Source organism: Lactuca virosa, chromosome 5 (genome assembly GCF_052849685.1).
Source record: "Lactuca virosa cultivar CGN04683 chromosome 5, Lactuca_virosa_CGN04683_v6, whole genome shotgun sequence".
NCBI classification, from domain to species: Eukaryota; Viridiplantae; Streptophyta; class Magnoliopsida; order Asterales; family Asteraceae; genus Lactuca; species Lactuca virosa.
In genome coordinates this window covers 458,117,041-458,133,080 of record NC_136430.1, presented here as the reverse complement: position 1 = coordinate 458,133,080, position 16,040 = coordinate 458,117,041, and the positions used below count along the sequence as shown (strand labels likewise).

The 16,040-nt window shown below is 40.1% G+C and overlaps 1 long non-coding RNA gene across 1 annotated transcript; it reads left to right on the top strand.

Annotated features, from left to right (window-relative positions):
* Positions 1-259: 259 nt before the first annotated feature.
* On the top strand, positions 260-1,236 carry LOC145117812 (uncharacterized). The gene is made up of 2 exons (XR_013712809.1): positions 260-568; positions 993-1,236. It is a non-coding gene; the product is annotated as an uncharacterized LOC145117812 (long non-coding RNA).
* The last annotated feature ends 14,804 nt before the right edge of the window (positions 1,237-16,040 follow it).

Below are 16,040 nucleotides of genomic sequence, written 5' to 3'. Positions count from 1 at the left end.
ATTCTATATTTTTAATTCTAGATAAAGGAATATACATTTTTTTAGAAATAATTATTCAAAAATACATGTAATTATTTTTTCCATTCAGTTTCATTCCTTCCATTCTTCTTTTTCTTCGTCAATTTAAAAATTAAAGAATATGGTGGAAAAGTAAAAAAAAAAATGAAGAATATGACGGAAAAGTTAAAGAAAAACAGGAAAGGTTAAAGAGAAATAGGGAAATAGATACCATTAAAAACGGTATTGTGAATATCCATATAAAAGAAGGAAGTAAATACAAACAAAATCGTTTACTGTTCAATCTGAAGTGACTCGTACAACCTAAAATTCGAAAGGAAGCGTTTGTGGGGCAAAAACTTTATAAACCCTAGCTCGGGTTCTGCATTGCAACCTGAAATGCGATCTCGAGATAGTAAATACAGACAAAATCGATGGCAAGTAGAAGCAGAGGCGACATAAATTACAAAAATCCATGTCTAACTATGCATTAGCTATGGTCCATGGGCTTCTCTCCTTGTATATGTTATCAAACGTAACGAAGGAAGATCTTGGACTTCACCAATTATAGGTACTTTCATAATCCCAAATGTGTTTTTCTTTTTTTAAAATCACTACAAATTGATTTATATTGTCGAAGATGTTACTTCCAAATGTGGAATTGATCTGGATGTTCTTCTTACTTGTCGTAGTTTTGGTAAATTTAATAAAATATTAGAAGTCCAAAGTGCAAACGAATGAACGAAAGCTAATCGACAAATTAAGTGTCTTGATGTTAATATAAGCTTTTACTGCTCAGTCTGAAGTGAATCTTGTTATGGATTATATTATTGTTTGTTAAAAATTCTTAATCTCATTGACTTATAATATGCTTTGATGAGTGTATCTCATCTAAGGAAACTGAACTGCTTTTTACTCCCACCTTTTTCCTCAATGGCTTTTTGCTAATAACCTTAACTTATAATATGCTTTATGTTTTTGTAAATCTTTTGAAGGCCGGCTTTGGATTCATGCTGCTGGTAAGGTTCCGGATCCAGAAATATTTAAAGCAATGGAGGACTTCTACAGACAATTATATGCATTAGTTGGAGTTACTGATCTCAATTAAATCATTGTTAACTTTTTCGTTTCAAATGATTTGCTTTTGTTGCTACAATTGGTAAAAGTGTTAAATGCAAGAAATAGCAATCTAAAATGATAATTTTTTTCGAAAAAAATAAACATAAACGGTCACAGAAAGTATGTTGTTTAAAACTGCTATTCTATTCAAAAAAATGTATGTTGTTATAAAATATAAATATCACTTAACAAAGTACATTGATATTAGATATTAGATATAAACACCACAAAAATTGCAATGCCATTTTTTTCATTTACCTCTTTGTGGACTGATTTTCATATGATGGAACCCGGGAAGGAATGAAATGGTTCATTCCATAGGAATGAAGAACGACTTGTTTCTTTAGAAAAATGGAATGGAATGAATCAATCTGTTACCTTTTACTGATTTCATTCTTAGAGAGTTTTTTCTTTCAATTGTTCCATGATGGAACACCAAAATCACTGTAACATCCCAAAAATTTCAGCAAATTTAAAATTTTCAAAACAACCTATTTGTAAACAAAAGTGTATACAAAAACATTGTTTCCCAAAACATGATTTAAAATCAGAGTCTCCCAAGATCCAATCTGTTGTAAAACCAAGGATGTATGCGGTCACGCCATCGTCTTGCCACGAATCATCTGAAGAACCTGAAACCATAAACAAAACTGTAAGCACAAAGCTTAGTGAGTTCCCCCAAAGTACAAACACATAACAAATAACACATATCACAAACAACATACAAACATGGCCTTCAGCATGAATGGAAGGCCCCACCGGCCAACAGTCTATCTGGTACGCCCACAGAGCCTTCAGTCTGACTGGAATGCCCCACCGGCCTACAGTCTATCTGGTACGCTCTCCGGGCCTTCGGCCTAACTAGTACGCCCTACCGGCCTTCAGTCTATCAGGGACGCCCTGGGTTTGTTGGCCTTCAGCACATAGCAGAACCGTCTCAACCCAACCACACACAACATGTCGACATATACACATCCAAAACACATATAAGACCAACTAATCATAACAACATATCAATATAAACATAGGGGTGGCAAATCGGGCCATCGTGTCGTGTTTTTGTCTGACACGACACGACACAGCAAGTTTTTATGTAACACGAACACAACATGACACGATGTTGTGTTTTTTTAACTAACACGAAAACGAACCGATTAAAAAACGACAAACACGACACGACACGACAAAGATCACATAATAAAAAAAAATTAGTTTATTTAATTAATATTTAATCATACATAACACGAAAAACACGACAAACACGAAAATACGACAAACACGACAAAAAAATGTTAAATCGTGTCAATTTCGTGTCAAATTTTAAACACGAACACGACACGAAACGACATCGTGTTTTTTACACTTAACACGAACACGACACGAACACGAATTCGAATTTTAGTTTCGTCCCATTTTCGTTTCATGTTGTGTATTTTTGTCAGACCGTGTCAACAATTGCCACCCCTATATAAACATTACCGGGTTTGTTGACTGACGACACTAAGCAGTACAGTCTCAACCCACCCACATCACGGCAACATATAACCAGTCAACAGACAATCTGGCAGATCTTACAGACCACTAAGCATAGCATTATCCTATCTACCAGGATAGAGATCAGATCACTACAGTACTCAATCATACGATAACCAGGATAGTAATACAAAGGGTCGGCCTTGGTTCCTTCGACCCGTAAGTACAGTGAGGAAAATTCACCTCGCACTGCCAAATTATACAGACGATCCTTAGCTGCTGGCTGACCGATCCCCGAACTGCCAATATCAAAACAACACCCCATCAACAGCTGATCCCACGAATAATCTATGACTGTAGATCCTCTAAAATCCACGCGCTATCAAATACCACAATGACAACCCGTCAACATCTATCCCCTGACTCACACTATGAGTCCAAATTAGGGTAAAAGACCTTTTTACCCTTCTCAAACATGGCCCAAAGCCAAGGCCTAAACTAGATGACCAAAGGCCCAAAATCCAAAATAAACATCTAAGACCCAAGTATGGCCCAATTTTCCAAATTGGTCCCAATTCCTTTCATGGGCCTTTACCCAAGAAAAATCCCAATAAGTCACAATAGCCCAACTATAAAAATCTATATGGCCCAACATGGCCCAACACAACCAAGCCCAAACCAAAGCCCAAAATGAAAAAGCCCAAGTCTGCCGAGTACGCGGGGCGTACTCAGCTTGTACGCTCAGCGTATAGCATGGAAGGCTTGTACGCACATCGTACATACTTGTACACCCAACGTACTCACCAACCATGACCATCTTTCAAAATTTATCACTTAATCCATTGAGACTTGGATCCAATCTCAAATCTGACTTCTCCAAGGTGGTTAATCACATAAAGTTGCCAACTTTATGTGCATGGATGGCTAAATGAGACTTTATAGCTCAAAAGAGCTTAATACTTGACTTAATACATGCATAAAACCAAAACCACCATAAAGTTTGCACCTTTATGCCCAAGGAACCCATGATATATCCATATCTACAATTTCAATCTTCAAAAAAGACTTCAACTCCCAGTCATCAACCAAAAGGGGTCAAAATGACCAAAATTGCACCAAGAAGAAGATCCAAGAAATGAAAAGGCAAGGTTTGGACTTTATACCTCCCAAGCTACCAAAAGGAGATGCAAATGTTGGATCTCAAAGCTTTCCTTCAAAGAACAAGTCTTCAAGTTCCTCCTTCTTCTTCTAGATCCACAAAACCCTCCACAATTCTCACAAGAGCTTCAAGATCACCAAACATGGGCTAGGGGGTCGAATTAGGGTTTTTAGAGCATGGAGGCTGACTTAGAAATGACCAAAAGGGGCTATCATAAAGCTTATATAGGGCACAACACAAAAATTAGGGTTTTCTAACTAACCCTCGTACGCCAGTGTACTCCTCGTACGCCCAGCTACGAGGCCTCACACCCCCGCACCACTCTTCGTAGTACGCCCTGCGTACATCACTTTACGCCAAACGTACTGACCTCCGCAACAGTATGCCCCGCGTACTACGGTTCCATCTAAAACCCTAAATACTCCGAAGGCCATAACTTCCTTGATCTAAGTCCGGGTGTTACAACTCTCCCCCACTTAAATTCGATTTCATCCTCGAAGTTATTCCTTATCATCCCCAGCATGCCCGACAGCCTGAGGGACACAACCACAACCTTGAACATACAATTGCCTTCCCAAGGCAACTGAACCCAACAGACTTTCCACTTGAAGAAGATGAATCCACAATCCTAAGCAGAAACCCAACCTACTCTATCTGAAGCCTGTAGTCTCGAACTGGTCTGACTCCCTGACAGACCGCCCATACCGAACCAATGCTAAATCCATGACACTTATCCATCAAACTATCTATTCAAATCTTGATGATAACAATTCCATGAAGATAATGAGATACAAGATATAGATTTCCTTAACCGCCGGACCGACATGCTGCTGCTATATTGCTGAAACCTCATCACTTGCCCGACCTTCACACAGGTAGCACCATCCCAGAGCACAGACACAAGCTAAATCCTGAACCCTCCAAATGATGTCTTTGACATACATATTTCTTAATCCACAACTTTCTGAGCACAAATCTTGCATGGATACACTCGCGATTCCCAAAGCGAGTTTCCACTAAAAGCCCACTCGAAAATGGCCACCCATATTCTTCTCGAAGGCCCTTCCCTACAACTGGTGAGAATCCATTTATGAATCTACCCCCAGTCCCTGACTGGAGACACAACTAGAAACAAGCAGAAATAATCCCCAAAACATACTGATTGCAAACTTCACCCAAAACCAAACCATATGATGTACCAAACCTTAATAACCCTTGACTCTCTGCTATGCCATTACCAACCATTGCTTCAATGAGCAAAGATGATCAAACCAAAAAATTTCGTGTTACATCCAACTCCTATCGGCTCAGGTGCACCCCCGCCTGGATAACCACTCGAGACATTCATAAAGAACTTTATAACTTGCGACCTCATAAGCAATTTCCAATCTTGAAAGTCAAAACCCTAACAACAGCTTGCGAACAACCAGAAATATAATGCATACCAGTGGCGGAGCCAGGATCAAAGTAAAGGGGTATCCCAATTTTTTTTAGGGTAACCCAATTTTTTTCCCGAGGTACTTGGGTTTCCCCGGTTCGGTTTCGGTTTTAAACCCAAATCTTAGTCGAATCCTTAGCTATCCTCAAGTCTTGTTATATAAACATGAAGTTGAAGTATATTTTGATACTTGAATCGATGTGGGACTCAAAGCAGATATCAAATAAAGCGTGAGGATAGCAGGTTTATATAATAGAAAAAAATGGCTGAGTTTACATGTGTTTAGCGATGTGGGATAGAATAGCTGGGAAAATAAAACAAAAGTAGACAAAGAATATGTAAGAAGCGAGAATTGATCTTGAGACCTTTTCTTCAATAAGCCAACGCCTTAACCAGCAGACAACTGTATGTTTGTGTTTATAAGTGGAGGGATGCGTATATATACACTATACCGAATTTTTTTTTTGACGGATACGTAAACAAAAATTACACTGCTGAAAAAAATTTGAGGGGTATCCCGGTCTACCCCGGGATCCCCTTGGATCCGCCCCTGATGCATACATACCACATAGGATTTCTGATACCTAACTGATACTCCCCACAACCCTTACTGCTCCCTTTATCCAACCAACTGATTTGTGACTCGCCCGATTTCCATCAGTGCGTCAACACCGAAAGCACCACAAGCTGAAGAAATGAACAACCATATTCACTGGGCCCTCAGCCTATGACTGGAATACCCTTACAAGGTCCTCAACATAGGTCTGGATTGCCTCCGATCCCACAAAATGAGTCTGGAATGCCCACCCTAACCCTCAGCCCAAGTCTGGAATGCTCCCAATAACACACCGACCTTGTCGTCATCGCATCATTCGCCTAACTCACATGAAAAACCATATTCACATCCTTAAGGAACCCATAATCTCATCCAAAGAGAGAAGAAACACCATAGATAAGCAAAACAATACCTCAATAACAGAAAACATCCCCACGATCAGTCGAAAAAAGATCCCATACTTGGTTGAAACTGAACGGATTCCACCACTATATAACTAGCTCGAGAAGACTTGCACGGTGATCCCGAAGGTTACCAAAACCTGAGTATGCTATGAACCAAGTTCCCACTCCACCATTGAGGGTAAACATACCCGAAGACCAAAGGAGCATAGAACATACTCAACTTGGTGACAGATTGGCCCGACCACTGAAATAAGGCTGACACAATTAAACTTCCGAGAGAACCTCCGCTGAACGATGAACCCCATGACCAATGGTCAGGGACACATTGACACTTAATCCAGAGAATCAAGACTCACATGGAACTGGACATACCCGCTTTCGGAAAAGATCCACCGATCAACATCTGCCCAACTAATCCATAGACAACAATCCAAAACAACGAATTGGAAAATCCCTCAACGGCTAAAATACTAAACCCGAGAATCCCAGTTCTCCCCTACTTATGGCTCGAACTACCACCCTGGTGCTGAAACCAAATCATAACTCAAACCAGCGTAAGCAGGTACTACCCTTCCTAACTCTAGATATTACGAGCCTGCTCACTCTTTCTCCGAACTCGAAAAAATTAAGAGGGCATAAACCTTGCCACAGATAACAACATTCCAATCCATCAATCAACCATCCCACCTCCAGCTGCAAAACCCAAGCCGATCATAATCATTTCCCCCTTCTTGAGTCCCGCGACTCGAATACCCGGCCTCGAGCAAAACCTCTGAGGCCTCCAACCAATAAACTCACTAGGTTTGCACCAAACAACCCAAATCAATAACACCAATGGGGCTCAAAACAATTTCCAGGACCATCGTCACGCCTGAGCAGTCACAACCAAAAGATCGACAGGAACGGAAACACCGCCACGCATCATGGTATCCAACCATGCAACCTTCCCTGACCAACCCTTGGAATTCCCGAAACCTTCCTTGATTCGAGTATAGATCCTGTGCTTCCAGTAGTATGAGCCCAATACTACCTTCCACACCTATCCATACTTTCTTCAAGAATCATCTCGGGTCCTTTAAGACCTAGTTACAAAAAAATACTCCTGAAACCTGCTCGACATCAAAGTAACCTCACTAAAAATACTCCCTAGGCTATCCTAGGATTTACCCACACCCCCTCTGTCATCAGCTACTAAAGGACCCCTACCAATGTTTGTTAACCACTTCATGGATACAAGTACATGCAACCAAGCTTAAATAATCATTCGACTAAAGGACTCAACACTACAACGGTTGGACTCAGACAAGAGCTGCGCAATAGGTCCACATGCTTCATTCTAAGATTATTTAACCTTCATAGCATGTAATTTAATGTATTCATTTGATGGTTAACTCTCATCGACATGGGTCCCATAAAGCACAAAGCAAGCAACATTCGAGCAGAGGAGTCGGATGGCACTAAATAAAATCAGAAGGATTCTCATACGAACTCTCGATCTCAAACTCCCAGCATATTGGCGCACTTTCACTCAGCCCCCACTCTCTCAAGAGTGGCTAAACATTCCTCACGCTGACCCGCTATGAATCGCATCCACTCTAAGGGAACCACTGCTTCCTCATCCAATAATGCAACTGGCCGGGTGACCCCATACACCTCACCCTACCACTAACCGCCACGTGACCCTCCATTGGTTCCAGATGACTATCGCGTGAAGACAATCACATGCCCCATAGTTTAAACAATCTTAGGCTAAAAGACTCACTCCCAAAACGGTTAGATTCAGACAAGAGCTGCGTAACAGGACCAAATCCCTTATCCTAAGATCATTTAAACCATGTAGCATGTGACTTAGCGTATTCAATCAATAGCCAGTTCACATGCGAAAGAGTCATACAACAATCAATCATGGATTCTATAAGAGATAAGGCATCATATAAACAGACAATTCTATCATGCAATTCCTGAAGAACTCTAGCCTATCACTAGCATGCTGTTCTAACATATCACAATATCAAAGAACAGTGTGGTAATTTGGGGTCAACTTACTGGCTCCGACTGATCGTACACATCACATCCTCTTTTGGTTATTTTGAAAGAAAATTTGAAAATTATTTTTAAAACCCTTACTTTGAAAATCATTTTTAAAACCCTTCTTCCTCAGTTTGAGACTGGATTCACACGCGTGTTCCTCCAATTCACTCAAACCAAGGCTCTAATACCAACTTGTTACATCCCAAAAATTTCAGCAAATTTAAACTTTTCAAAACAACCCATTTATTAACAAAAGTGTTTACAAAAACTTTGTTTCCCAAAACATGATTTAAAATTAGAGTCTCCCAAGATCCAATCTGTTGTAAAACCAAGGATGTGTACGGTCACGCCTTCGCCTTGCCACGAATCATCTGAAGAACCTGAAACCATAAACAAAACTGTAAGCACAAAGTTTAGTGAGTTCCTCCAAAGTACCAACACACAACAAATAACACATATCACAAACAACATACAAATAGGGCCTTCAGCATGAATGGAACGCCCCACCGGCCTACAGTCTATCTGGTACGCCCACATAACCTCCAGTCTGACTGGAATGCCCCACCGAACTACAGTCTATCTGGTACGCTCTTCGAGCCTTCGACCCGACTGGTACGCCCTACTGGCCTTCAGTCTATCCGGGACGCCCTGGTCTGTTGGCCTTCAACACATAGCAGGACCACCTCAACCCAACCACACACAACATGTCGACATATACACATCCAGAACACATATAAGACCAACAAATCATAATAACATATCGATAAAAACATTACCGAGTTTGTTGACTGACGGCACTAAGGAGTACAGTCTCAACCCACCCACATCACGGCAACATATAATCAGTCAACAGACAATTAGACAGATCTTACATACCACTAAGCATAGCATCATCCTATCTACCCGGATACAGATCTAACTTATCACTATAGTACTCAATCATACGATATCCAAGATAGTAATCCAAAGGGCCGACCTTGGGGCCTTCAACCCGTAAGTACAGTGAGGAAAACTCACATTGCACTGTCGAATTACACAGATGATCCCTGGCTGCTGGGTGACCGATCCCCGAACTGCCAACATCAAAACAACACCCCATTAACAGCTGATCCCACGAATAATCTCTGACTGCAGATCCGCTAAAATCCATGCGTTATCAAATACCATAATGATAACCCATCAACATCTAGCCCCTGACTCACACTATGAGTCCAAATTAGGGTAAAAGACCTTTTTACCCTTCTCAAGCTTAGCCCAAAGCCAAGGCCCAAACTACATGACCAAAGGCCCACAATCTAAAATAAACATCTAAGATCCAAATATGGCCCAATTTTCCAAATTGGGCTCAATTACTTTCATGGGCCTTTACCCAAGAAAAGTCCATCAAGTCACAACAACCCAACTATAAAAATCCAGATGGCCCAACATGGCCCAACACAACCAAGCCCAAAATGAAAAAGCCCAAGTCTGCCGAGTACGCGGGGCGTACTCAGTCTGTACACTCAACGTACAACATGGAAGGCTTGTACGCGCATTGTACATACTTGTACGCCCAGCGTACTCACCAACCACGATCATCTTTCAAAATTTATCACTTAATCCATTGATACTTGGATCCAAGCTCAGATCTGACTTCTCCAAGGTGGTTAATCACATAAAGTTGCCAACTTTATGTGCATGCATGGCTAAATGGGACTCTAGAGCTCAAAAGAGCTTAATACTTGACTTAATACATGCATGGAACCAAAACCACCATAAAGTTTGCACCTTTATGCCTAAGGAACCCGTGATATATCCAGATCTACAATTTCAAGCTTAACTCCCACTCATCAACAAAAAGTGGTCAAAATGACCAAAATTGCACCAAGAAGAATATCCAGGAAATGAAAAGGCAAGGTTTGAACTTTATACCTCCCAAGCTACCAAAAGGAGATGCAAATGCTGGATCTCAAAGCTTTCCTTCAAAGAACAAGTCTTCAAGTTCCTCCTTCTTCTTCTAGATCCACAAACCCTCCACAATTCTCACAAGAGCTTCAAGATCAACAAACATGGGCTAGGGGGTCGAATTAGGATTTTTAGAGCATGGAGGCTGACTTAGAAATGACCAAAAGGGGCTATCATAAAGCTTATATAGGGCACAACACAAAAATTACGGTTTTCTAACTGACCCTCGTACGCCCAGCGTACAAGGTGTGGCTGTTGGGTTTTGAGCATTCTAACACTCCTATGGTGTACATGCAACCCTAGAAACCTTGGATCTATGTTTTCTCTATTATACATGCAAATATTGATTTTTCCAAGGTTTCATCCTATCTAGCATATCATGAGGTATATGTGTGACATCCCCAAATTTCTCGGCCAGAAAAGACCGATTTCGTTTATGCTTTTTAAAATAAAATCAGAGTAATCCTTTTAAAAGATGTTGCGGAGTTTGTTCCCAAAACAAAACATGATAAAAATTTATCATGTCCTTTCTTTAAGAAATATATATTTTCATTTTATATCAAAACCTCGGGATGTCATGTTCCGATACAGATCAAAAGCATAAACAAGATATTATAAACCTTACAACAGTTATTTACAACTAATGGCCTATAATCCAAAAATCTCTCATCATCATCCGACTATGCTCAGGGTCCACTACCTGTAATATAAAATGCTGAGTGGGTCAGGCTTGGGAGCCTGGTGAGCATATAGGATTTTCAACCCACAATAAATAAATTTATTAAGTTCATCAATCAACAATAAATTTATTAATTTCATCAACCAAAAATAACCCTAATTACCCATTCCCGTTATCCTCACTTTACGTCCCTAAAACAACTATCACAAGGGACGTAGCCTAAGGATTTTTATTAGGGGGACAACATTGCTTCGGGGGTTCCTCGGCAATTTATGTCAAATAGGGCAACCATCGGGGTGACAACACTGCTTTCCTCAGCAATTTATGTCAAATAAGGCGACCAATGGGGTGATAACATTGCTTTCCTCAGCAATTTATGTCAAACAAGACAACCAATAAGGTGACAACATTGCTTTCCTCAGCCATTTATGTCAAACAAGACAAACATCGGAGTGACAACACTGCTTTTCCTCAGCAATTTATGTCAAACAGGCACGGAGTCACATCGTCGCCAAGGTTTATACAACAGGCACTAAGTCCATAGCTGCCAACGTACTAAATCCATAGCTACCAACGTACATCTATACTGTACTAAATTCACAGCTACCAACGTACATCTATACCGTACTTTTATCCCTCATTCTTTATCTACCCATGTTTTACCCAACATATTTGAAGATAAAATATATATACATTGTAAATCATTTTAAACATGTATAAAACATTCATTCAACATCCATCTCAAATAAACAAACATCATATATACACATAGCACGTATTTTATATAAAATACTTCATATCTATATGTAAGATGAAAGTGACTATACACTCACTTGATAAGACGATAATCGGGCAGCACCTCGTTTCTTAAAATGATCGTTTCCAATAAAACCGGGGGCTTTAATGAAAAACCAGGCCCTGCGAGGGTGGAGCTTCAAAACCAAAAAGATAAATTTTTCCGGGTCTTCGGGCACTTCGGAACGTATTTCGGGTGTTGGAAATAATCTCGGGGCTTCGGGGGAAGTTGGAAAGGAAGAAATATGGGTTTAGGGGTGTAAAATGACACTTTTCCAAAATATACCCTGGAGGTCTTGCACCCTTCTATTTATAGGGGCGAGGCTTCAGATCCGAGGGCTGAGAAGCGAACAAATGTCAGCAGATCCGAGGAGCAAGTGGCGCGCACGTGCGAGGCTTGGACACCTGGTGCGACACGCGTCGGTGCGAGGTGAGGCGGCTTCGGATGCGAGGAGTCACCTGGGCATGCGTCAGACTTCTATTGGACCGCACTTCGGATGGCTCTCCGGTTCGGACACGCGTCTGATGACTCACCGAGATCGGACACGGGGCAACTTCCGATTGGACCGAACCTCGGACTCGAGAAGAACGCGACACGCCTCGCCAGGTGGCCTCAGATGACTCAGCAAATCGGACACGTGGCATGCTACGAGCGAGGGTGACGTGGCCGAAGCATGACCATGCGAAATTTCTCGGATTTTGGGATTTTCTCGATTTTTGTGTCCCGAACTTCTAAAATCCATACCTTTCACATATGGGCTCCGTTTTTGACGTTATTTATATGCACGCGTAGGTAAAATTACGCTCTATAACTTTCGTTTAGACTTCGTCGGCTAATTTTGACTTTAATTTTTATATTATTATTTTTAACAGACCCGGACAGGAAATCCGTTAAAAATTCATAACTTCTTCATCCAACGTCCGTTTTCGTCTGTCTTTTTACCGTTGTACTACTATTGACGAGTCCTTCGATTCTCGTTTAGGTTGTGTCGGCTAAAAATCACTCGATCTAAAATTCGAGTTTTTAGCTGTCTACTACTAAGCTGAAACTTAGAAAAATCATAACTTCCTCATACGAAGTCAGATTTGGACGTTCTTTTTATACATACTCTCGGTTTAACGAACACTACGACTTTCATTTAGATCACTAAGGCTAAAAATTAGTTTATCAAAAACTCACTTTTTACGTCATTCGGCACCGTATCGGTTTTGTCGCGAAATTTCGACAGGTCATAACTTCTTCGTTATAACTCGGATTTCGATATTCTTTATATATCCGGAATCCTTGTCACGACCACTACAACTTTCTTAATAGATATCGGCTTTATCTAATATTTATTTTCGACGCTCATTTTTATTCTTAATTAATTAAATCCTAATAATTAAGCATAAAACACATAATTCAAATAATAATCACATAATTCCTCTTCATTTATACAAAATGAGTTACAAAGGTTAACCTAGACTATTACGTCAATATTAATGCCTAGCCTAGAAACACGGGCGTTACAATATGTAATATAAAACTAGTAGAATGACATACCTTTTTCTTGTTGCTTGATTCCTTAAGACATTGTGAGCCTAGCACCCCAAGTGTGATGCCTCAAATGTTTCACACAACACCAAAACTCTTGGAATAACTTGAGAATAGAACACTTGTATCACAGATTCGGCTAGCCCTCTCCTTTTTAGTCTAAGTGCCGATTTTGCTTCATATGAGGCTCCTTATATAGTGTCATGCAATTAGGGTTACACCATGCAAACCCTAATGTGCATGACCTTTCACTTACTCCATGATCCATGGGTTTTAACCTCCATGAAGCATCCATGGAGCACCCTATGGGTTTTAGCCCAATCTTATGAACCATGGATCATAAGCTGTAACGCCCGTAGATCCGGGCTAGTCAATTTAGAGACGATAAACATCAAAATTACTTTTTGATAGAAGATTATTTAGAATGAATAATCTTAACTAAGTTTTAGTGGTCGTGACAAGGATTCCGGATATATAAAGAATGCCGAAATCCGAGTTATAACGAAGAAGTTATGACCTGTCGAAGTTTCGCGACAGAACCGGCACGACACAGCGCGACGTAAATAGTGAATTTACGATAGAGCGATATTTAGCATTAGCGATCAAAATGAAATTCGTAATATACGTTAAACCGAGAGCGTGCATGAAAAGAACGCCCAAATCTGACTTCATATAAGGAAGTTATGATTTTTCGAAGTTTCGGCTTAGCAGTGTACAACCCGAAGTTCGAATATGAGATCGAGCGATATTTAGCCGAAACAATATAAACGAGAATTGAAGATCTCGTCGATAGTAGTCCAACGGTGAAAAGACAGACGAAAACGGACGTCAGACGAAGGAGTTATGATTTTCTAACGGAGTTTTCCTGTACCGGCCTACTAAATATAATATAATAAAAATATAATAAAAATAAAATCAAAATTAGCCGTCGGAGTCTAAACGATAGTTGTAGAGCATAATTTCACCTACGCGTGGATATAAAGAACGTCAAAAACGGAGCTCGTATGCGAAAGATATGAATTTCTAAAGTTCGGGGCGCGAACCCCGACACTATGTCAGAGTTCACGACGTGAATACAATGTTCACGACGTGAACTCAGTATTTATGACTTCTGGAGCCTGACAGACGCAAGTTGCGATGACGCACCTGATGACTACTGAACTCACGACGTGAATATTTGAGATTCACGACGTGAATCCAGAAAAATGGCCCTATAAATAGAAATCGAAGGGCAGCCGGTTTTGGTTGCTATTTTCTTACTCCCTCTCTTCCGATACCCTCTCTAGCCCTGTTAAAGTGCCCCCGAAGCCCCAGTATCACCCCGACACCCGAAGCGAGTCCCGAAGCCCCGAAGATCCCGAGAGAAAGATTTTTCGAGCTGAAACTCTGCCCGCGAGAAGTCCGGATTCTGAGAAAACATTCCGGTTTCATCGAAGAATATCACTTTAAGAGCCGTAGTGTTGTCCGATCATCGTCTTATCAAGTGAGTGCATAGTCCCTTTCATGAACATGATTTTAATACAAGTATTGTTTGAATGTTTTAAATATATGTTTTGTGTGAATTATTTGATGATGTCTGAATTAAGTGTTAAAGGACATACCTTATTGTTTATGATAACTTAGGTTAAAGAGTAAACCTAAGGTTTGTTATAATGGCTATGGCCTATGGGGTAGTATCTCTTTATGAGTACGAGTGATATATATACCGATAATAAAATTTTAAAATATGTCATTGATCCGGGAGCATGGATTAGACATAGTTATTCGTCCCTAGTCCGAGAGTAAGGATTGGACTTAGTTAATTGTCATTAATCCGAGAGTATGGATTAAGACTTAGTCAGTTGTCATTAATCCGGGAGTATGGATTAAGACCTAGTCAGTTGTCCTTAGTCTGGGAGTATGGACAGGATATATAATCTGTCATTAATCCGAGAGTATGGATTAAGACATAGTTAGTTGCCCTTAGTCCGGGAGTATGGACATGACATAGTTATTTGTTAGTAGATCCGGGAGTATGGATCAGGTCGAGAGGTTAGTTTTAGATCCGGGAGTATGGATCAGGTCGAGAGGTTAGTTTTTAGTCTCGTTGAGAGGATTGACAGGGTGGGGTAAGAGTTGGTTATATATATAGAGAGAGAAAAATTTTATATTGTGTGAATTCTAAATTATATATGTTATAACATTGTGGGATTGAAATCCCTATGTACTTACCAGGTTTTCCCAACCTGACCCACTCAAGCTTATTTATATCACAGGTGTCGATACGGAGCTACTTTACACTGAGAGATTAAAGGAGATGTAGATCACTAGTGTAAATAAATGTAAGGTCTGTTTATGCTTATGTTTCAGTATTGACGATGACATCCCAAAGTTTTAAAATGAATAAAAATACATTTCTTCGGAAATGATTGGATAATATATTTATCATGTTTTTCTGGGAACAAATTCCGCAACCGTTTTCTTTAAAAGATTACTCTGATTTATAAAACAAAGCATAAACAAATCGGTCTTTTCTGGCCGTGAAATTGGGGATGTCACAGTTGGTATCAGAGCATTAGTTTAAGCGAACTAGGAATTTGTAGGATTTCTAGACTTAAACTTAGAATGCTAAGTGATGACCGTGAGATGAGTGTCTACCATATTTTAGACATGAGCACTAGTATATTTTAGGGAAGTTGCCTAAAATACTTTTATGTGCTAAATGTTATATGTTTGCCATATATGATGTTATTTGTTTGGATCTATGGTCTGTTGCCGACCGGATCTGGAAACTTTATTTGTTTAGGATTCTAAGCGTACGACTACGATATTAGAACTAGCATGTAAATGTTTCGGAGTGATAAGGATGATTTGAATATCTATCGTGAATGAGGATCTAAATTCACCTTATTCGGTGTATAGATAAAAAATG